The sequence below is a fragment of the Papio anubis genome, chromosome 12 (genome assembly GCF_008728515.1).
Source record: "Papio anubis isolate 15944 chromosome 12, Panubis1.0, whole genome shotgun sequence".
Lineage (NCBI taxonomy): Eukaryota > Metazoa > Chordata > Mammalia > Primates > Cercopithecidae > Papio > Papio anubis.
In genome coordinates this window covers 28,131,291-28,153,708 of record NC_044987.1, presented here as the reverse complement: position 1 = coordinate 28,153,708, position 22,418 = coordinate 28,131,291, and the positions used below count along the sequence as shown (strand labels likewise).

Here is a 22,418-nt window from a genome sequence, read left to right as displayed (position 1 = left end):
GGTAAAATGAGGCTGAGACCTACTGGACTGCATTTCCAGATTGTTAAGATATTCTAAGTCACAGGATAAGATAGGAGGACAAGACAAGATACAGGTCATAAAGACCTTACTGATAAAACAGGTTGCAGTAAAGAAGCCAGCTAAAACCTGACAAAACCAAGATGGCAATGAGAGTGACCTCTGGTCAGGTCCTTGCTGCTACACTCCCACCAGCACCATGACAAATGCCATGGCAATGTCAGGAAGTTATCCTATATGGTCTGAAAAGGAGAGGCATGAATAATCCACCCCTTGTTTAGCATATCCTCAAGAAATAACCATAAAAAGGGTAACCAGCAGCCCTCAGGGCTGCTCTGTCCATGGAGTAGCCATTCTTTTATCCCTTCACTTTCCTAATAAACTTGCTTTCACTTCAGTCTGTGGACTCGCCCTGAATTATTTCTTGCTCAAGATCCAAGAACCCTCTCTTGGGGTCTGGACTGGGACCCCTTTCCTGCAATACTAGCAAAGCACTTCACAAAGTATTTGTGAAGATGAATTCAACCAAGTTACTCAAAACCTCCAACAAGGGTATGCTTCCTGAGAAATTTTCAACACAAATGTAACCAAATAATTCTTTTTTTCTATTGATACTCACTGATTCAGAAATGTTCCAGAAATGGTATCATTAGTGTCTGGGTATTGGGTAAACATTACACTAAAGGGAGCTTACTGAAAACATTTCGCTTGAGTGTTAGCCCTAGAAACACTTTTCACTCTGATTAATTTATTCTACAGCTTTGCTGATAGTGAACGGACACCAGAGCATAAAGGTGAGGCCACTGTCGCCTATCCTTGTTGAATGTGGGAAGGGAAGCTGATAGAGTCTTACAGAGACGAATATTCTTCTGCCTCTTTCTAAAAAGCTTTGCAAATATTTGGATATTAGGGTCAAATGACAAGATTACAACAATTTAATTTAAAGATCTTGTGATGGTTAATATTCAATGTCAACTTGATTGGATTGAAGGATATAAAGTATTGTTCCTGGGTGTGTCTGTGAGGGTGTTGCCAAAGGAAATTAACATTTGAGTCAGTGGACTATGAGAGGCAGGCCTACCCTCACTCTGGGTGGGTACCATCTAATTAGCTGCCAGTGTGGCTAGGATAAAAGCTGGCAGAGGAACATGGAAGGACTAGTCTGGCTGAGTCTTCCAGTCTACGTCTTTCTCCTGTGCTGGATGCTTCCTGCCCTCCAGTATTGGACTCCAAGTTCTTTCAGCATTGGGATTCTTGGACCTTCAACTACAGACTGAAGGCTCCACCATTGACTTCCCTACTTTTGAAGTTTTGGGACTCGGACTGACATCCTTGCTCTTCAGCTTGCAGATGACCTATATTGTGGGACCTCACCTTGTGATCATGTGAGTCAATACTCCCTAATAAACTCCCCTTTATATATATATATATCTATCCTATTAGTTCTGTCCCCCTAGAGAATCCTAACGACTACGCATCTTAATTGGTTTTATATGCAATTCTAGATTTGGGCAACGATTTTTTTTTATTTTAAAAAGAAGAAAAGAAACTTTTTACCTGAAAAAGGTGATCACCTTTAAATTATTAGGCCCAGAGAGGCACTGGAATGAAACAGCAATTCTGTCACTCCTCCTTGAGCTAAATAATAATCTCTTGAGGGTATGTGGGCTTTAGACTAACTGATACCAAGAAGCCATAAAATTCCATACGCTGGACACCATAACTCATACCCTTCTATTTCAACATTGTATAGCCAATCGCTGGCTAATGTTATTTCTGTAAGCCAATGGTAATTCCTGTCAAACAACTTTGTATCAGCCCACTCCTTGTTCCCTTTGCTTTAAAAACCTGTTTGAAATAAAGGCTACCATAACACTCCCCAGGGCTATTTGAACAGGTGTCTTCACTTTGGCTCAAACAAACTCTTGAAATTGCATTTTGGTCTTAGTCTCTTCCTTTTAGGTTGACAACTTCATCCTGTAAAATAAAAATAATTGTTCCAATGAGTTGAGCAGTAAAACGGGCTTGATCATGTGAGGAGGGGGGGGACAGAAAAATAGAAGGGTTACTTATTGGTTAGTGTCAGATTACGTGAGGCTACTTTTTGTTGTAAGCATTAAAACAGAGAGAACTCCATTATCGTGCTGATTGAGGATTGAAAATGATCTGTTTGGAAACTGGCTGTTATCTCTCTCATGATGTCTTGGAGGGTCAGATAACAACTTAGTTTTAGTTTGTGACTGAAACTTTAGCTTGAATGACCCAATTTTTATTTTAGTCTCATCTGTTGGGGTCTAGTGCAGGAGTTTAGTCCAAAACCATGGACTCCTATAATTTTTGTTTAACATTAGGGAATCTGTTTGTAGTTATCAATAAGTATGGAATTTGGGCAAGTTATATTCTTGCCTGAGTTTGGGCGTGCTATTTCTGTATTCAAGAGGATGGAATTGATAATTTTTAACCTTAAACACTTTATGATCTTTGAGGTAACAGACACTTCTGAGCTCTACAAAAAGTTTGCAACTAGAGGGCTTTTGGGGAGTGTGAAAGGAAAATATCTTGGGCCCCCAAAATTACTAAGGAAAACTCAAGCTGGAAACTGCTTAAGGCAAACCTGCCTGGCATTCTAATCAAAGTTATCCCTTTGCTGAGACAGATACATATCTAATTGCCTCCTTTGGAAAGGCTAATCAGAAATCAAAAGAATGCAACCATTTGTGTCTTACCTATCTGTTACCCGGAAGCTCCCTCCCAGTTTTGAGCCTTCCTTCCTTTGATGTAAGTTGTCCCTCCTTCCCAGACCGAACCGATGTACTTCTTATGTATATTGATTGATATCTCATGTCTCCCTAAAATGTGTAAAACCAAACTGTGCCTTCACTACCTTGGACACATTGTCAGGACCTCCTGAGGCTATCTCACAGGCACATCCTCAACCTTGGCAAAATAAACTTCCTAAGTTAACTGAGACCTGTCTCAAACTTTTTTGGTTCAGAGGAGCATGAGGCAGAGAATCCACACACTTGTCTCCCATCCCATTCCTCTGTGTGCAGATGTTCGAAATGCTTCTTCCCCGATGCCATAAAGAAATAGCACTTGAACATAAATTTAATTTCCTCAGCAAGACCATTTTTATAATTTCTGCAGAAATGGCACACTCGCCAGCAGTTTTGCCATGAGAGTACACTGAACAAAGGAGACAGGGTAATTTATAACCTGACGCGTCCACCCTACTACTGTTTCTGGTTTCCATTGGCTGGAATGGGACCTTGCATTCTGTATTTGTAGGGGACTAAATTGTGGTGTAGCAGGATGAGCCACAGACAAAACTCAGACACCGAGTTAAAGAAGGAAGGGGTTTATTCGGCCGGGGATGTTGGCAAGTCTCCTGTCTCAAGAGCCAAACCCCACCGAGTGAGCAATTCCTGTCCCTTTTAAGGGCTCACAACTCTAAGGGGGTGCGTGTGAGAGGGTCATGATTGATTGAGCAAGCATGGGGTACGTGACTGGGGGCTGCATGCACCGGTAATTAGATCGGAACAAAACAGGATAGGGCTTTTCACAGTGCATTTCTATACAATGTCTGTAATCTATAGATAACATAACTGATTAGGTCAGGGGTCAATCTTTAACTACCAGGCCCAGGGTGTGGCGCTGGGCTGTCTGCCTGTGGATTTCATTTCTGCCTTTTAGTTTTTACTTCTTTCTTTGGAGGCAGAAATTGGGCATAAGACGATATGAGGGGTGGTCTCCTCCCTTAGTGGAAGCTAGGAACGTAAGGTACATTGATTTCTTTATTATGGCTAGCCAATATTTAAGAATGTTAGCACAGGTCTTTGAATAAATTTTGCTTCTAAGAGAAGTTACTATTTATTCCTAATTAGATGGTGAGGAAAGTCTTTGAAGAAGAACCTCTACTTTACTTTTTACACAGAGCTGTGCACTTTCAGACAGAAACAGTCAACTTCCAAGTTGACAGAAGACAACCAAAAGATGTCTTTTGAAAAGCCCATGCAGATTCTTTCGAAATGGCTTGCCAAAGTTTTCAGGAACTGTTTGACCCCTTAAGGCCCTGGTGTCAGAAATAAATGGGAATAAAATACAGCTGGAAGCACATACAATAGATTTCTATCAATGGTTTATGTTTATTATTTGAGCTCCCGTCTGATTTTCTGTTTCACCCTCTGTAAGACTTCTTGGGAATAATACTAATGATAATAACTTCAAAACCTTACAGAATGAAAACCAAGTGCCAGATATTCTTCTGAATGCTTTATGTAAATTATTTCAGTTAATTCTGACAATAGCCCTATGAAACACAATCATTTGTTGCTTAACAGTGGGGATACATCCTGAGAAATGTGTTGTTAAGCAGTTTTGTCATTGTGCTAACAGCACAGCGTGTACTTACACGAACCTAGATGGTATATAGCCCATGACACACCTAGGCTATATGGTATAGCCTATTGCTCCCAGGCTATAAACTGGTGTAGCATATGACTGTGCTAAGTACCGCAGGCAACTGTAACACAGTGGTATCTATTTGTGTATCTACGTATGTTTAGATGAGGCAGGAAAATAGGGTCTGGAGGTAGGGAACATGAGGCCAATTCACACGTCAGCTATGACAGGAAATATCCTCTCCATAGGGCATAGGCCAAGTAAATGACTTTGTAACTTTACTTCATCCTCTTCTTTTACATAGGGTGTACCTCAAGTAACCAATGAGATCCTCTTAGGGAATATTTAAACTCCCCAAAATTTTGTAACGGAGCTGTTGAGCCCCTATGCTCAGGCCCACTCCCACACTGCGGAGTGTACATTCTTGTATTTTTCTTTTTTTGAGATGGAGTCTGGCTCTTTCCCAGGCTGGAGTACAGTGGTGCAATCTCGGCTCACTGCAAGCTCCGCGTACCGGGTTCACGCCATTCTCCTGCCTCAGCCTCTCAAGTAGCTGGGATTACAGGTGCCCGCTTGACTTTCATTTTCAATAAATCACTTCATTCCTTTCTTGCTTTGTTTATGTGTTTTGTCCAATTCTTTGTTCGAGCCGCCAAGGACCTGGACACTCTTCTACTATTAACATATTTTAGTAATCCAGCCAGGAGGAAGAGGTAAGCCCAAAATTTGGGATTTATTCTTCTCCTTCCTCCTTTTCCTTTCTGTTCCATACGGAATGTCTTTTCCTTTCCAACCAGGGACCCTTGGTGGGTAGTACCTAAACATGGATGTAACTGCAGGTTTCTCTCCAGGGCCAGTGAAACTGAAGGATTTTCTTGTGGAGAAGCCTGACCATCACCACCCAGATTTCTTAAGAAACCTGGATCTTTTTCCTTTTTGTTTTCTTTTCTTTCTTTTTCAGTCTTTCAACAGTTGTTTCCTAGTAGCTCCTTGGAAATTGAGGGCAGTTGGCTGGAGTCACTCCCTAATACTGCCTGAAGGCCTTAGAAATGAATAGGAGTAATTGCCCTGGCCTGAAGGGGGAACGACTTTTTTTTTTTTTTTTTTTAAATCTCTTCTGCATGTCGTCCGTGATCCCTACCTGCATGGCAGGTTGGAGCAAACTCGCACATGTTTCAGGCGACTTAAACCTTCTTTTCTTATGCTAAATTCTTTCCTTCCCCTATTCAACTGGCTAAGAACAAAGGAAATCCACCCAGCCTCCAGTTCTTATCATTAAAGTTCACAAAACGGGAAGCACGGGAAAGTATGGTCTTATCAAATTATAAGGATGCTAAAAGTTGGGGATTACACTCAGGTACCAAAGGAATGCTCATAGCAGGCTTTGGAAGCGACGCATGCAAAGTGGTGCCCACTTAAGTAAGCCCAGAGACATCTGGAACTCTAAGACTGGACCCTACAGGAGGATGCTCTGTGGGTCCTGTGGACCTCAACCTGCCCAAAGGGGATGCCCTTGGCAGAGGTTCTGAGGTCTAGTATTAAGCCCTCCTTAGAATTTTCTATCACAGTTGCAATGCTGCTTGGCTCCAAAATTGTTTAGAATCTGAAGTTTACTGTCTAATGGGAAAGTGGGATGGCACTGCGTATATTCAGGCTTTTGTGCTGCTGTTGTAAGCAGGGCGCCTAGTTAATGTGTCACACCCTGCTTTGGTACTGTTTGGCCCCAGTGCTCCTTGGAGCCTGGAGAGGTTTAGCCTTTAAAAATAAAACTGCCATGGAGACTGCTTTACCTCAAATTTTGGTTCACAGCCTTCCTTGGGTTATCTATTGGGACAAAGTAAAACCGTCAGGCTTGTATTGCTTTCTCATGGCTAAGGTTCCAAGCAATTGGATCTTCGTTTATGTGTGTGTATACATGTCTAGATGCATTTATTTGTATATACACTTATTGTTATATGTTTTGTCTACCAAACTGGCTTATAAGTAAAAGAGTATTCATAAATTAAGTAAATAAGTCTAAGCAATTTTCAAGTTCACATGGCCTAAGTATAACTGTAGCAAACAAGCTAGCTTTAAAAGTATTGGTAGAATAAAAATAAAAGGCCTTCAGGATTGTCAGCCTACATTTTGTCTCCGTAGGAAAGCGCTGGGAAGGGAAGAGCATGGTCCCTTTAAATGATATGGAGGAGGGGAAGGGAAGTGCTGGGTAGAAAAACGTGGGTTCCTGGCTAGGGCTCCACCCCCACGGACCTAGGTGAGGACAGGTATTTCCTGCCCAAATGTTGCATTTCCCAAGACCATCCTGGCCTGCCACACCTCCATCTTGGGCCTATAGAAACCGGAGGCTCCCCCACCCCCCTAGCAGGTAGACACAGAAAGCGGCTGGATGTTTGTGAGGAACACGTCGGCAGAGGAAGATACAAGCCACTGGTCATTGAGAGCGCACTGGCAGAAGAGCACTCTAACAGCCACTAGCAGGTTGACAGGCCAGGCCATCCACTGGTGGAATGACGCGAAGTTTTCCAGGGGAAACCATCTTCCTTCTGGCTCCCTCATCTGCTAAGAGCTACTTCTACTCACTAAGACCTTGTACTCATTCTCCAAGCCTGTGTGTGCTCCAATTCTCCTAGTACACCAAGGTAAGAAGCCCTGCGATACAGAAATCCCTCTGTCCTTGTGATAAGAAAGGGGGTCTAATTGAGCTGGTTAACGCAAGCCACCTGTAGATGGCAGACTCAACAGAGCACCCTGCAACACACGCCCACTGGGGCTTCAGCTGTAAACATTTACCCCTAGACACTGTCGTAAGGGTGTGTGTGTGTGCTTCCCTAGAGGTTTAAGGAGTGGGGCACTGAGAAAGTGAGCCACAGCTCCGTTGCACGCCCTGTGAGGGGGACAAGGGCACCTTTCAGCTTCAGTTTGTATTTTTTGTCTGTCTTTGCTAGGTATGTTTAAGTGTCAGGGTTAAAGCTGGGAGCTGCTTAGAGCGAGCCTACTTCCATTCTATTCAAAGTCTCACTGAGATAAATGCGTATCTGATTCCTTCCTTTGGAAAGGCTAATCAGAAACTCAAAAGAATGCAACCATTTGTCTCCCAAGTGTGACCTGAAAGCCTCCAACCCCCCTCCTCACCTCGAGTTGTCGTTCCTTTCCAGACTAAACCAATGATCGTTTTACATATGTTGATTGATGTCTTACGTCTCCCTTGTTAAAAGTAAAAGTTAAGTGAATGGGATAAACGTTTTAGGTAAACTTTTGTGTAAAACAATCTTAGTTATTTTTGATATTCATTTAATGTCTGGGTAATTTCCAATTAAGAAAGTGTTGCGATAGGGGAAATATGTTTCAAAAATTGTGGAATCGTTCTTATCTATAAGTAACCATATCTGATAGTTCAGGATTTCTTGCTTTTTAGGGTCTTACTAAAGTTTTAGGTTACTATGGCCAAAATTATGGTTAACATGTAATTCTGCATACAAAATGTGCCACAAAGGGTTATGTTGTTATTAGTGGGAAAAAAATGACTTTGTATAATTCAGAAGTTATCTAAAAGTTCAAATTACAGATTTGAAAAGGTTATTATGAAACAGTGTGGTAAGAAATCATTAAGCAGGGAAGAAAGATGTGGAAAAAGTTTAATAAAATATTCTTTGAAATCTGATAAGAATTGGAAATAATTGGCTAATTAACATTTTCATAGTTAAAGCTCTTAGTATTGATTAAAGTAACAACTACTGTAAAAATGCATCAGCTGTTTGGCATTCTCTTTTTAATATAGTTAAGCATAAAGCTGGATTTAGTGTAGAGTCAAATTTCACATACATGGCTTGCATTGCTTCACACTGTGTTTACTGTTGAGTGGATAGTGCTAAAGTATTTGTTAGTCATGTGCCTAAGGTGAATTTCTTGATCGCACAGAATGTGTAATGACATTGGTGAACTTAAGGATATTGAATTGTGTATCAGGAATAAAATATTCAATATGTGGGGCTTTGAGGGCCCTAGATAACACTGTAGCTTCCAGGGTAAATTGAGCAGAAACATTTAGGGTTGGTTTCCTGTTTATCTGTTTTTGTTTTTAGTTTTCATTAGTTTGCCATTTATTCCCCTCCGGCTTGCTTGTGTATCCATATATAAAAAACCATGATGCTTTTTAGTTTCTAGTGGAAGGCTTTTATTTGGTTCTGTGAATAGTTATTTTGTTTCCTATGCATTTCTAGCAAGTCATTCATTCCATTTATCTGGAACTCCTAAGCTACCTTTGTCGGGCTTCAGGAATTAATGGAGCATACCAGCTTTTTATCCTTAAACCAACGTGTTGGACTTGAGGCTTCCTGATGTTTTAAGGGTGTTGAGTATATTCTTACAAATAGAACTTAAGATATATTTTCTGCTTAATTTCTCCAAAATTTGTAATATATCCTTGAATATTCTTAATTCTTGGTAATATGTTTGTTTGCATATAGTCAAGCATGGTTGCCAGGGCTGCTCAGGGAGAGAGAATTCAGAAACCTGGCATGCCAGCAAAATGGTAAGAATTTCTTACCAGTCTCTGGCCTCTCTCTGTGTAAACTGGTTAATCAAACATTTTGTCAGAAAAGTAGAATGTGTAATGTGTTTTAGTTCATGTGACTTTAGCAGTCTTTGGGAAATAAAGACAGTTTTAAAGATTATTGGTAAAATACAATTGTCTTCCAAATGTAAATATGTGTTCTAAATTATGTTCAAATATTAGGTTTGCTAAATACCTTAAGGTCATAAACTGCTTCTTTTGCTTTTGAAAATTGTTTTAACTTGCCTGCCTTCCAGGTAGGTAAGACCTGGGGCCATGTGGAGTTGGCCAGGCCCTACCTGTGCTGGAAACAGTCAAACCTTATGGAAACATAATTTACCAGGTTTTATGTTAAAGTTAAAATTGCTAAGATTGTAACATGTAATTAAGACTGTTAGAAACAGTTTTACATGCAAGGTGTGTAAAAACAGTAGAATGTGTTTTTTAATTTTTTTAAAGGTTATAAAAGGTTTTTGCTTCAAAATTTGAGTCATCATTTTGGCAAAATAATTTATGGTAATCTGAAATTCCAAAATCAAACTTCACTTTCAAAATTGTCTTTTCTAATACCTGTGTTTTTTGATGGATCAGAGGGCCCCTGAAAACATCCAGATGAGAGGTAAACAGGATTATTTGAAATGTTTAGGTACATGGGATTGCCAAAATGATGTTCAATCCTCTTTAGATAATATTTTCATGAATAATACTAATATATATTCCAAAATTGTATGGGATTTTAAAAATTCCAATGTCTAAGTATATGCTGACAATCACAATTATAGTTATTATGCTACAGTAAACCACAGAAATAACCAAATTTCCTTGTATAAAGATACCCAAGCAAAACAAAAGGAACTAAATATCAAGAAAATACTTGTTTTAAATTAGTATGCTTTAAGTGCTAGGACACATGTGCAGGATGTGCGGGTTTGTTACATAGGTATACATGTGCTGTGGTGGCTTGCTGCACCCGTCGAACCGTCATCTACTTTAGGTATTTCTCCTAATGCTATCAATCCCCTAGCCCCCCCACACCCCCCCAACAGGCCCTGGTATGTGATATTCCCCTCCCTGTGTCCATGTGTTCTCATTGTTCAACTCTCACTTATGAGTGAGAACATGCGGTATTTAGTTTTCTGTTCTTGTGATAGTTTGCTGAGAATGATGGTTTCCAGCTTCATCCATGTCCCTGCAAAGGACATGAACTCATCTTTTTTTATGGCTGCATAGTATTCCATGGTGTATATTTGCCACATTTTCTTTATCCAGTCTATCACTGATGGGCATTTGGGTTGGTTCCAAGTCTTTGCTATTGTGAACAGTGCCACAATAAACATACGTGTCCATGTGTCTTTATAGTAGAATGATTTGTAATCCTTTGGGTATATACCCAGTAATGGGAATGCTGGGTCAAATGGTATTTCTGGTTCTAGATCTTTGAGGACTTGCCACACCATCTTCCAGAATGGTTGAACTAATTTACCCTCCCACCAACAGTGTAAAAGCATTCCTATTTCTGTACATCCTCTCCAGTATCTATTGTTTCCTGACTTTTTAATGACCACCATTCTAACTGGTTTGAATTGGTATCTCATTGTGGTTTTGATTTGCATTTCTCTAATGATCAGTGATGAGCTTTTTTTTTTTTCATTTTTGTTGGCTGCATAAATGTCTTTTGAGAAGTGTCTGTTCATATCCTTTGCCCACTTTTTGACGGTTTTTTTTTCCTTGTAAATTTGTTGAAGTTCTTTGTAGATTCTGGATATTAGCCCTTTGTCAGATGGATAGATTGCAAAAATTTTCTCCCATTCTGTAGGTTGCCTGTTCACTCTGATGATCGTTTCTTTTACTGTGCAGAAGCTCTTTAGTTTAATCAGATCCCATTTGTCTATTTTGACTTTTGTTGCCGTTGCTTTCAGAGTTTTCGTCATGAAGTCTTTGCCTATGCCTATGTCCTGAATGGTATTGCCTAGGTTTTCTTCTAGAGTGTTTATGCTTTTAGGTCTTATGTGAGAGTCTTTAATCCATCTTTGGTTAATTTTTGTATAAGATGTAAGGAAGGGGTCCAGTTTCAGTTTTCTGCATATGGCTAGCCAGTTTTCCCAACACCATTTATTAAATAGGGAATCCTTTCCCCATTTCTTGTTTTTGTCAGGTTTCTCAAAGATCAGATGGTTATAGATGTGTGGTATTATTTCTGAGGCCTCTGTTCCCCAATCTAGCAAGACAGGCCAACATTCAGATTCAGGAAATACAGAGAATACTGCAAAGATACTCCTCAAGAAGAAGAACCCCAAGACATGATTGTCAGATTTACCAAGGTTGAAGTGAAGAAAAAAATGTTAAGGGCAGCCAGAGAGAAAGGCCAGGTTACCCACAAAGGGATGGCCATCAGACTAACAGTGGATCTCTCAGCAGAAGCTCTACAAGCCAGAAGAGAGTGGGGACCAATAATCAACATTTTTAAAGAGAAGAATTTTCAACCCAGAATTTCATATCCAGCCAAACTAAGCTTCATAAGCAAAGGAGAAATAAAATCTTTTACAGACAAGCAAAGGCTGAGAGATTTTTCCAGCACCAGGCCTGCCGTACAAGAGCTCCTGAAGGAAGCACTAAATGTGGAAAGGAACAACTGGTATTAGCAACTGCAAAAACATACCAAATTGTAAAGATCATTCACAATATGAAGAAACTGCATCAACTAAAGGGTAAAATAACCAGCTAGCATCATGACAGGATCAAATGCACACATAACAATATTAACCTTAAATGTAAATGGGCTAAATTCCCTAATTAAAAGACACAGACTGGCAAATTGGATAGAGTCAAGACCCATTGGTGTGCTGTATTTAGGAGACCCATCTCACATGCAAAGACACACATAGGCTCAAAATAAAGGGATGGAGGAATATTTACCAAGCAAGTGGAAAGGAAAAAAAAAAAAAAGCAAGGGTTTCAGTCCTCATCTCTGTTAAAACAGACTTGAAACCAACAAAGATCAAGAGACAAAGAAGGGCACTGCATAATGGTAAAGTCATCAATGCAACAAGAACTAACCTAAACATATATGAACACAATACAGGAGCACTCAGATTCATAAAGCAAGTTCTTAGAGACCTACAAAGAGATGTAGACTCCCACAAAATAATAGTGGGAGACTTTCATACCCCACTATCAACATTAGATCAACGAGACTTAAAATTAACAAGGATATTCAGAACTTGAACTCAGCTCTGGACCAAGCAGACGTAATAGACATCTACAGAACTCTCCACCCCAAATCAACAGAATCTACATTCTTCTCAGCACCACATTGCTCTTATTCTAAAGTTGACCATATAATTGGAAGAAGAAATTACTTTCATGTTAAACCAGCTAGTACTGAAATTGTTTAAAATAGTTTGTAACCAATGCTTGATCCTATATTCCTAGAAAAATAAAGCTTCGGGTACCTGGTGGGCCATTTAAACATCTTATAAAGAGATTCTGTTCAATTGTTATTTTCAATGCGTGATTTCTAGTTGTATGAAAGCTTTCCTTGTAAGAGGGCTGATGTTGTAACAGTAGATTATTATGCTACAATTTATTTTCACCAGGTAAAGAAAGATTTCTAAGGTTTGAATCTTCTGGAAACATGAGCAAAAGACTGTCCTTGCCATCCACACTGCAACAAAACTTCAGAACTTTGGGCTGTGGGTTTATGGCCTCGCAAATGAGTAGGGTCCCTCCACACTTTGGTTACTGTGTACTCCTTGTAACCCTTGAGGTAAAGTAACCAGGAAAATTTCTCTCAAGAGGAAGATGGTATCCTTGATGTAAACAGCTTTTCCCAAGTTCACAGATTAAGACTTCTATTGTCATGAAACTCTTATCTTTGAATGTTTTCTTCTCACTATGCCTCTATGAACAATAGAAGTGGAAAAGGGGTCTGTTAGGTACACTAATGGGATGTACTTTTATTTGTGAAGGAGTTTGCAGCCAACCTTACACGTGGATAACCTTACACTTTGATAGACAAAAGATGAAGACCTAACGTAGGTAAGAAACTTTAAGGGTACATGTGTTGCCTCATAATCGGTCAAAACAAAACATTGGTTCACTCCTCTTAACTCACATCATAGGTTAAAGAGAACATTGCCAGAAGGACTTCTGTCTTCTAAAAGGGCATCATTTGGTCCTTTTCCCATGGTTTAAAGTAAAAGAAGCAATGATTAGAAACTTATCCCTCATCATAAACTCTAGAGCAAATTCTGTAAAGACTACAGTTACACAATAGACTCCAAATGCTCTTATGAAAATTATGATAGGATTGGATAAACAGAAGTACCTGTGCAGCTGCTAGCACTTGTAGCCTATGAAGAAATCCATCAAATGTAGATTATAGAAATTCAGGGATAAAGGATTAACAAAGAGATTGCTTAGTTAAGTGAATAAACTCTTTAGCCCATTCTTTGATCTACTTGATTTTAGGAGGTTTGGCTTGGGGGGGACCTTGGGTAAGGGGCATATTCCAAACTCAGTATTATCCTCCCAATAAACATAATAGTCTCCCTGGTGCACTGTATTCTCTCAAAGATTTTAAATGCTTGCATGCAGCCATCTCTAGAACATCATATGTTCTCTTCAACTGGAATAATAGGAGCTGAAAGAAATGTGCAACCATGAGGGCACCATAACCTATAAGTGATGTGCTGAAACCCAAAATAATGGTAACTGAGAGTGACACTAAGGCCCTAAATTTTGGTTACACTTTCACAGTCTGACCGAAAAGGGATTTAAAAAAAAAAATTATGAGAGGACATTGTTTTAGACCAGTCTCATGCACTAGTCCCCAACAAACGAAACCAAACCAAAATGGAGTCGCTCATGCGAAGACTTTATGGGAACACATAGATTCTAGAACACATCAGGTTTTGTTTTTTTCTCCTGCAAATCTCTATAACATTTCTGACAGCACAGGTATTAGGATGTGGATATATTTTCCTGGGAGACACCATTCAGCCAGGCTGCAGTCACTCTCATATCAGCCCATGCAGACCTTGCTAACTATTTACTGAGCTCCAACAAAGATCAGGCTGCTCCTCAGTACAACATTCTGGGCAGCCACTATCAATTGGCTTTGGAGGTGAAATCAGTTCCCTATCCATAGGATGATGTAGATTAAAGCAAACTAAATGTGAAGGACTCTTCTATGTTTGAGTCCTTGTGGATAAACTGTAACCTAGCTTAATAGACAAAATTGAAAACCTAACTTAATAGTATGTACCCATAACAAGAGCTGAGTGTTGGCCAATCCCAGCAGTCATATTTCAGCCACTCATAGACTGCTGAGTGTTCAAACTGCATTCAAATAAGACATAGGTGGAGTTGTAACCAATTTTGCTATTTCTGTACCTCACTTCCATTTCCTGTATATCACTTTAACTTTTTTGTCTATGAATTTGTTCTGATGAGGAGGCACTGCTGAAGTGTCTGTGAATCTGCTGTGATTCCAGGGGCTGCCCAGTTCGTGAATCAATCATTGCTCAATCAAAATCCTTTAAATTCTGAAGTTTTTATTTTATCAGATGGTACCAGAAGTGGGATCTGAAGTGGAGCTTCTAGCGACCCCTAGAAGCACTGAGTGAACACGCAAGGTACCTGCAGGACCCACTTGTGTCCATTGATTTCTCAGAGCAGCCGGGGATCGTCGGTAAGTTCCCTGTCAGATTTCAGAGCTCCACGGATTTCTGTTTTGAGTCCTCCGAGTTTATTTGAGCAAATTTCTGATCCAAACTGGGTTTGGAGTCGCAACAGAAACTGGACTGGGTCCAGGAATGAATTTGATCCAGGAATGAACTGGCTTGGATCCAGTTAGAGGCCTCTTACATCTGACTGGGTCAGAAAGGAACTGGTAGTAAGCAGTAATATTGCAGGGGTTATAAAATTTGCCTTTTGAAAATTCACAGGGATTTTTTTGTGTTCTACCCCTTCGTTTCATTTTTCTTGCATGCTTACATAGGGAAAAATAATCATTGGTTACATTAATCAGAAGAACCTGAGCATAAAGTCAATATTTTAGGTAAAAATAGGATTCTTAATTTCTGGAAAACTGAGTTCCTTCTGGCTTGTACTGTAGGCCTGGGAGGCAGCAACATCTTGACAGAAATGGCAAAATCTTACTAAAGATAACTTACAGTGAAGCACTCCGAATGAACAACAATGCATTGAAGTACATTTAAAAATGAGGACTCTCGGTAAGATCCCTGTTGGCAAAGAACAGGTTTGGCACTACAGGATGTCAACTACTATTCTCTTTGGAATGATGTGCCTTGTACTCTTTGCTAACAACTATGGGTGACAGGATTGGCGTATACAGGATTGTGGGACATGGGGAAATTTTTCTTCTTCCAAAAGGGAAAACTTGAGAGCTGATGGGACTGTTGGAGAAAAAAAAAATCCCTTTACAACAACAGCAGCAGCCGCCGCCTGAACTTTTCAGTGTCCCTGCAATGGGTGGGACTTTCACCGACCTCCGTGAGCATTTCGCCTTCCCCACCCTGCCACAGACTAAGCTTTTCTCTCTCCTTTCCCCTTTCTATCTTTTCTGTTACTCATGGCAGCCATCTTGCCCAGAGACCACGTGTTGAAATTCTTAGTTGGAGGTTGGATTAATGATGACGGGGTCCATCTGAGGACAAATTTAAGCCATGCCAGCTTGATATTGGCAGCTAAGCAGAGTGGCTAATGTCTGTTTTATCACACATGTTTTACTCTGGCCAGAATGAAAAAGTTTTCTTTATGATGTGACTTGAACCCCAGTTGATGGTGCAGCAAGCTGGGTCACTGGGGCCACTTAGGAAAAGGAAATCCAGAAGCCTGGCATACTGGCAAAAGGGTAAGAATTTACCAGTCAGATTTCTGGTTTCTCTCTCTGTGCAAACAGTTGAATGAATGGTAAAAATCACTCTTTGTCTGTTCTGTAAAGTTTTGATTAATGCAAAAAAGATTCTGATGCTAGTCTTAAATTGATATATTTGTGCTATGAATTTGTTCTTCGGCATCTAGGAGTACCTTTAGGATAAAATACGGTCTTAGGACCCCATAAGGTCACTGCTCAAGACAGCCCAGCAAGCTGGCCAATAACCAACTTTTCTGTATGTCCCTGAAACAAAACTTGATGGGGTCTCCATTTTATATTCTTGGAGCCTGACCTCGTAACCACTTAATGGTACTTTCTCTTGGCCTCTGCCTTTCGGGGAACAGGAATTTTAAGGTTTATGTCATGGTTAGCTCTAAAAATTATCTTGAGTAGTTAAAAGCCTCTGCAAGCTCAAAATTACTCTAGGGTCTTTCTGGGAAGGGCAGTGGAGACTGCTCTGCGCAGTAGCTCAGTAGATTAGATCTTGACCTTTCATAGTGGTTGTCTGGGTTCAGTTTGTTGGTTAGGAACTAAGCCCCTTCTGGTTTAATATCTGTATAACGTTGTGTGGTCTCTTCTCCTCCATGGACTATCCTAAATTTTTATTTCTCTGAGCACCTGGGGTGTTACCTTTGGTAAAGTTCAAAAGCCAGAAATATCTTCCATTTGGCCTGCTTAAAATCGGGTAATAAGAAATTTTGAAAAGACTCTATTAAAGAGTGCCATGGTTAAGTCAGCTTAATTAAAAGCAGATATTCAGGCTCTAACAGCACTCCTTGGTGAAAACCAGGCACCAGAAATCCCTTTCCTGGCCCCATTCTTCCAAGGGCTCCACCTTAAAGCCAATAATCAGTTAAGAAGTTTAAAAACTGGCAAATGAAAAATCTTAACTACTGTAGTAATCTTCTATCTGTTTGTGTAATTATGTCTGTGTTATATGTAATGTTTATCTAAAAGAGCTCTAATTAATTTGTCTAAAGATAAGCACTTAAATATTTGAAAGCAAAATAAAAACTGTAATGCCTTTCAGTTCATGTAACTTTAGTAATCTTTGGGAAAGAAAAACAGCTCTAAAGATTATTAATAAATACATTTTGTCTAAATTATGCAGGTCAGATATTAGGTTTGCTAAATGCTTTAAGGTCAAACTGCTTTGCCTTTTGAAAATTGTTCAATTTATTTTGAAAACATTAAATTTTAAGTAAGCCTGGGAATATATGGAATTAGTCATGCCCCCTAGCTATGCAAAAAAGTTTATAAAGAGAAGAGATTTTGGTCAGGCTTGGTGGCTGATGCCTGTAATGCCAGCACTTTGGGAGGCCGAGGCAGGTGGATCACCTGAGGTTGGGAGTTCGAGCCCAGCCTCACTAACAAGGTGAAACCCCGTCTCTACTAAAAATACAAAAATTAGCCAGGTGTGGGACAGGCACCTGTAGTCCCAGCTACTCAGGGGCCGAGACAGGAGAATTTCTAGAACCCAATAGGTGGAGGTTGCAGTGAACTGTGATCATGCCACTGTACTCCAGTCTAGGTAATGGAGTGAGACTCCATCTCAAAAAAAAAAAAAAAAAAGAAAAAAAAAGAAAAAGAAAAAGATTTTATGGAAGAAAGAATGTTGTATGGAAAATTCTTGTCCTGAAGTAAAATGGCTTGTTGTTTAAAAAGAGTGATGTTTAGGGCAAGTCAAAGTCTAAACATGTCATATGTGGTCTGTGTAAGTTGTGAAAGAATTTATGAAAAGAAATTTATGCCAGAAATTTTGTACAATTTAAACGTGATTGGGCCTCCTAAATGCATCCTAAAATGCCATATGACTCTTAATTGTACAGCTTGCCTGCTTTACAGCTAGATAAGGCCTGGGACACAGGGAGTTAGATGCTGGAAAGACTCAGACCTTATCTGCATTTCTGTCTGGGTCCTAGGCTCCAAACCTAGTACGTAATTAAAATCCCTTACTTGCCAAGGTTTTCACCAAAAGTAAAAGTCTCTAAGAGTTAACACTGGAACATGTAATTAAGACTACTGAAAAAATAAATTTTCATACAAGGTGTGTTAAGGAGAATAAAATGTGTTTTTGTAAGAGATTATAAGGAAATGTGAGAACATAAATTTTTACCTAGATTAGAGGGTTAAAGCGTTGTTTAGAATTAAAGCTAAAGGTTTGAACAAGTTGTGAAAGGTTTATAAAAATTATAAGATTCTATGTCTAAAACATATTGGCTAAAGTTAAAATGGCATTGTTCAGTTTTTTTTTCCCCCATAAATTGGACATTGGAATAGAAGCACAACAGTTTTCTTAACTTTGTTCTACTCTGAGGAAAAAAAAAATGTAAATTATTATAAAAGGTTGATAAAAGTCTTACATTATGGTCAAACTAATTAAAACTGAATTGTTTTATAAAATGTTATTAAAAACTAGCTTTAGCACTAAAAATACACTAATGGAAACATACAACTTGATTTTCTCTTAAGAACGTTCTGCATTCCCTGACTCGTCATAGAAAAAATAAAATAATCCAAATTGAATATATTGATGTGGTAGCTTATAAATTGTGAAAATAGTTTAAAATCAATGTTTGGTTCCATATTCCTGGGAAGACAATCAAAGCTTCAGGTACATTTGGCTACCTGATGGGCCATTTAAGTATTTATAAAAAGATTTCATTCAATTGTCATTTTCAGTGCCGTTTTCTGGTTGTATAAAATCTTTCCCATGCAAGAGGGTTGATGGTATAACAGTAGATTATTATGCTACAATGTAACTTCATCAGGTAAAGAAAGCTTTTTATGGTTCACTGAGGACAATCCCTTCACAATCTGAAACCTGAAGATTGGATCTTCTGAGAACATCAGAGAAAGACCGTCCTTGCCATCCACACTGCAGCAAAACTTTGGAGTGTTCAACCTTGGGTTTATAATCTCACATTTGAGAAGGGTCCTTCCATACTCTTGGAACTGTACACCCATTGGAACATTTAAGTTAAAATTAACTAGGAAGGTTTCTCCCCAGAAGATGGCATCCTTGATGTGAACAGCATTTCCCCAGTTCATGGAATGAAACTTCTATTACGAGACTCTTATCTTTGAATATTTTCTCCTCCTTTATGTCTCTATGAACAATAGAAGTGAAAAGGGGATCTAGTCTGTGCACTTTTATAGGGTATGCTTCTGTTTGTGAAAGAGCTTGCAGTCAGCCTTATACATGAATAACCTTATACTTTAATAGGTAAAAGATGAAGGCCCATGGTAGGTGAGAAACTTTAGTGGTACATATGTTGCCTCGTAATCAGTCAAAACTCCTCTTAACACACATCATGGATTAAAGAGAACATTGCCAGGAGGCCTTCACTCTTCCATAAGGATATCATTTGTTAGGTCCTTTTTCCATGGTTTAGAATAAAAGAGGCAATAATTAGAAATGTCTCCCTCATAATAGGCTCTGCAGCAAATTCTACTTTAAAGGCTATCGTTACACAACAGACTTTAAATTCTCTTGTGAAAATTATTCTAAATGATAGAATTGGCTAAACAGAAAAGTGCCTGTGCAGCTGCTGACGCTTGTGGCCTATGGAGAAATACATCAAATGTAGATTACAAGAAATCAGTTGTAGGGGATTAATGAAAAGACCACTTAGTCAAGTGAGTAGACTCTTCATTTAGCGCATTCTTTAATCTATTTAATGTTAGGTGGTTTGATTTATGGGGGCCCTGGAGAAGGAGCATATTCCAAAATCTTGGTGTGAACCTCCCGGTAGTCATAATAGTCTTCCTGGTGCACTGTATTCTCTCAAAGGTTTTAATTGTTTGCATGCAGCCATGTCTAGAAGTCAAATGGCCTCTCTTCAACTGGAATGACAAAAGCTGAAAGAAATGTGTGACCATGAGAACAAAATAACCTATGAATGACATGCTGAGACCGGAAACCCAAAACGATGGTAACTAGGAGTAGGGATAAGGCCCCAAGTTTTGGTCACACTCTCACCTAAGTGAGAACCTGGCCAAAAGTGAGATTTTTTAAAACAAAATTATAGGAGGCCATTATTTTGGACTGAGTTCATGCACTAGGCTCTAACAAACCACACCAAACTAAAATGGAGTCACTTGTGCTAAATGTGACATAATCAAACTAAGGCTTCAAGAAAACGTATAGATCCTAGAACAGACCAGGTTTTGTTTTTCTCCTATAAACAGGATGTTCTAGCATAAGGAGGTACCTTCTACTCAGTCCTTATTCTCTTCTTGCAAAACCCACTGCTCTGTTTCCCAGTGGGTTTCGAAACCGTATAAGTACCTTTATGACAGTGATAGTAATATAAATGACTTAATGTTTTAATCAATCTCTCAAAATTGAGAAAATGACCAAAAGGGGGAAATTGTTGAAGCAAACTAAATATGGAGGACTCTGTACTTCTATATTTGAGTCCTTGTGGATGAACTGCAACCGAGCTTACCAGACAAAACTGAAAATCTAAGTTGATAGTATGCACTCGTAACAATAGCTGAGTGTAGGCCATTCCCAGTGGCTGTACTTCAGCCACTCATAGATTGCTGAGTGTTCAAACTGCATTTAAATAAGGCAAACGCGGAGCTGTTACCAGTCTCGCTGTTTCTGTACGTACTTTAACTTTTGTGTCTATGAATCTCTTCTGACCATGAGGCACCCCTGGAGTCTCTGTGAATCTGCTGTGAGGGCTGCCTGATTCACAAATCGTTCTTTGCTCATTTAAACCCCTTTAAATTTGGCTGAAGTTTTTCTCGTATATATAAGGCACCTTTCAACAGATACATCTGGTGTCTGCTAATCTGTTAAAACTGACAGCCAATGCCAGGTTTATGTCTAGTAAATAGGACAGGTTGAAGGGCATGACTTCTCTCGAATATTGGTGGTGTGATGAAAATGGTGTAAAGATGTAATCATCATTGAAGAAAAAATATTTTTGCATGTTTCTAGAAAGCTGCTTCCTAATTTGCTTAAAGAAGAATAGTATTTTTTTTTCCCAGCACATTCTCACTGCTTATTCTTGGTTTTCAGGCTATCAGGATCTTAAAACCTGCCCAAAATTATATTCACTGTATTTATAATCTGGACATTTCCATAAAAACAGAATTGAAAGCTATTGGAGAACAGACCTTATAAAAGAAAAATATACAGTTTCCTTGGGCTCTCATTTACATAATGTTTAGCCTCCTCACTTATTGATGTGGTATTTTCATTTCCTGTTTCTAGTTTTAAGAATTTTCGTACACTCTTTTTTGGTACTAGATACATTGTTGTGGTGGGGTGTATGTAGTATGACAGATTTAGTTCAAATTTTGCCTGTGCCTTTTAAGGAGTAAATGATTGAGCAAATGGAAACTATCATACCCGCTCCATCAGGTGTAGTGAGAGCTAGAAGTGACATAAACACATAAACGAACCACCCACCCAACATAACTTCTTGCATGAACGTGCAAACATTCTCTAGGAGCTTTAGAGGTAGAGGAAAAATAAAAATGTCCTTTGATTTAGCAGGGATAAGTGTTTTCAAAATAGAAACATTTGCATTTGAATGCACTGACAGAAAATTAATATAGAGTAAAACCTTACCATCAGCCAAATGCTTTTTGAGCCACCTCAGTTTGTGAGGCTGTGCCCTATGATTATACAGTGACATCACTTGGGAAGAATAGTTCTGAGAATAATTGTATTCCATGGTGAGATATTTTTGGAAACAGAAACTGTAGGAAACCCATTCAGTTAAAATGGCTTTGTTTCCACAGGAATCTCATTGGTACTAATATAGTTTTGCTCTGTGAGTAAATGGTTGCCACACTGATTTTTGTTAAAGCGTTACTATTCACATGTTGATTGGCTTAGAACCAGAATGCTTACGCATTTCAGATGATTGGAAAGTCTTAATACCTATGTATAAATCTGTGCATCTTAAAAAGACAATGATCTTTGAATATGGCTTTGTTTCTGAACTCTCATTGTTTTATATTACCTCACCCCTAACTTTCACATTATATCATGTTATTTATATTCCCATTTTTATATTCATTTGTTGTGTTGTGTTTATGTGTAGAAGGAAGGAAGCTCAGAAAGAGCAGAGCTGCCATCTCCATTTTATTGATCTCTGCACAGGACTATTTGAAGCCTATGGGGACATGTATGAGATACCAACTGCTAACATGAGCACATTGATGTGTGCCACAGATGGAAGATAAAAACTGGCTGTGCCCATGAAGAAGTACAGATCGATGTTTAAAAAGACCAAGGGCTTTGAAGGCAACAGGCTGGGATTCAAACCTTAGCTCCACCACTTAAGCTGCTTTCCAACCTTAAGCAAAGTACTTAATGTCCAAATCTCATTTTTTCTTTATCTTAAAATGATCACAATAATATATATTTACAGAGTTATTTTGGAACAAGCCAAGTGAAAAATAAAAAACAAAAAACAACACTACACATATTCCTCAAACCAAACCAACTGAATCCTATGTGGATACTCAGAACTTGCTACTTACTTCTCAGTGATTATTAGAAAATTTTTGAACCGATTTTTG

General features: G+C 39.0%; 1 long non-coding RNA gene across 1 annotated transcript in view; it reads right to left on the bottom strand.

The window, feature by feature from the left end:
• Positions 1-1,831: 1,831 nt before the first annotated feature.
• The window catches only part of LOC103877868, a 35,885-nt gene continuing 15,298 nt past the window's right edge, over positions 1,832-22,418 (bottom strand). Inside the window, exon 4 of the long non-coding RNA XR_637763.4 lies at positions 1,832-1,995. This is a non-coding gene — a long non-coding RNA (uncharacterized LOC103877868). The remainder of the gene's footprint in view (positions 1,996-22,418) is intronic.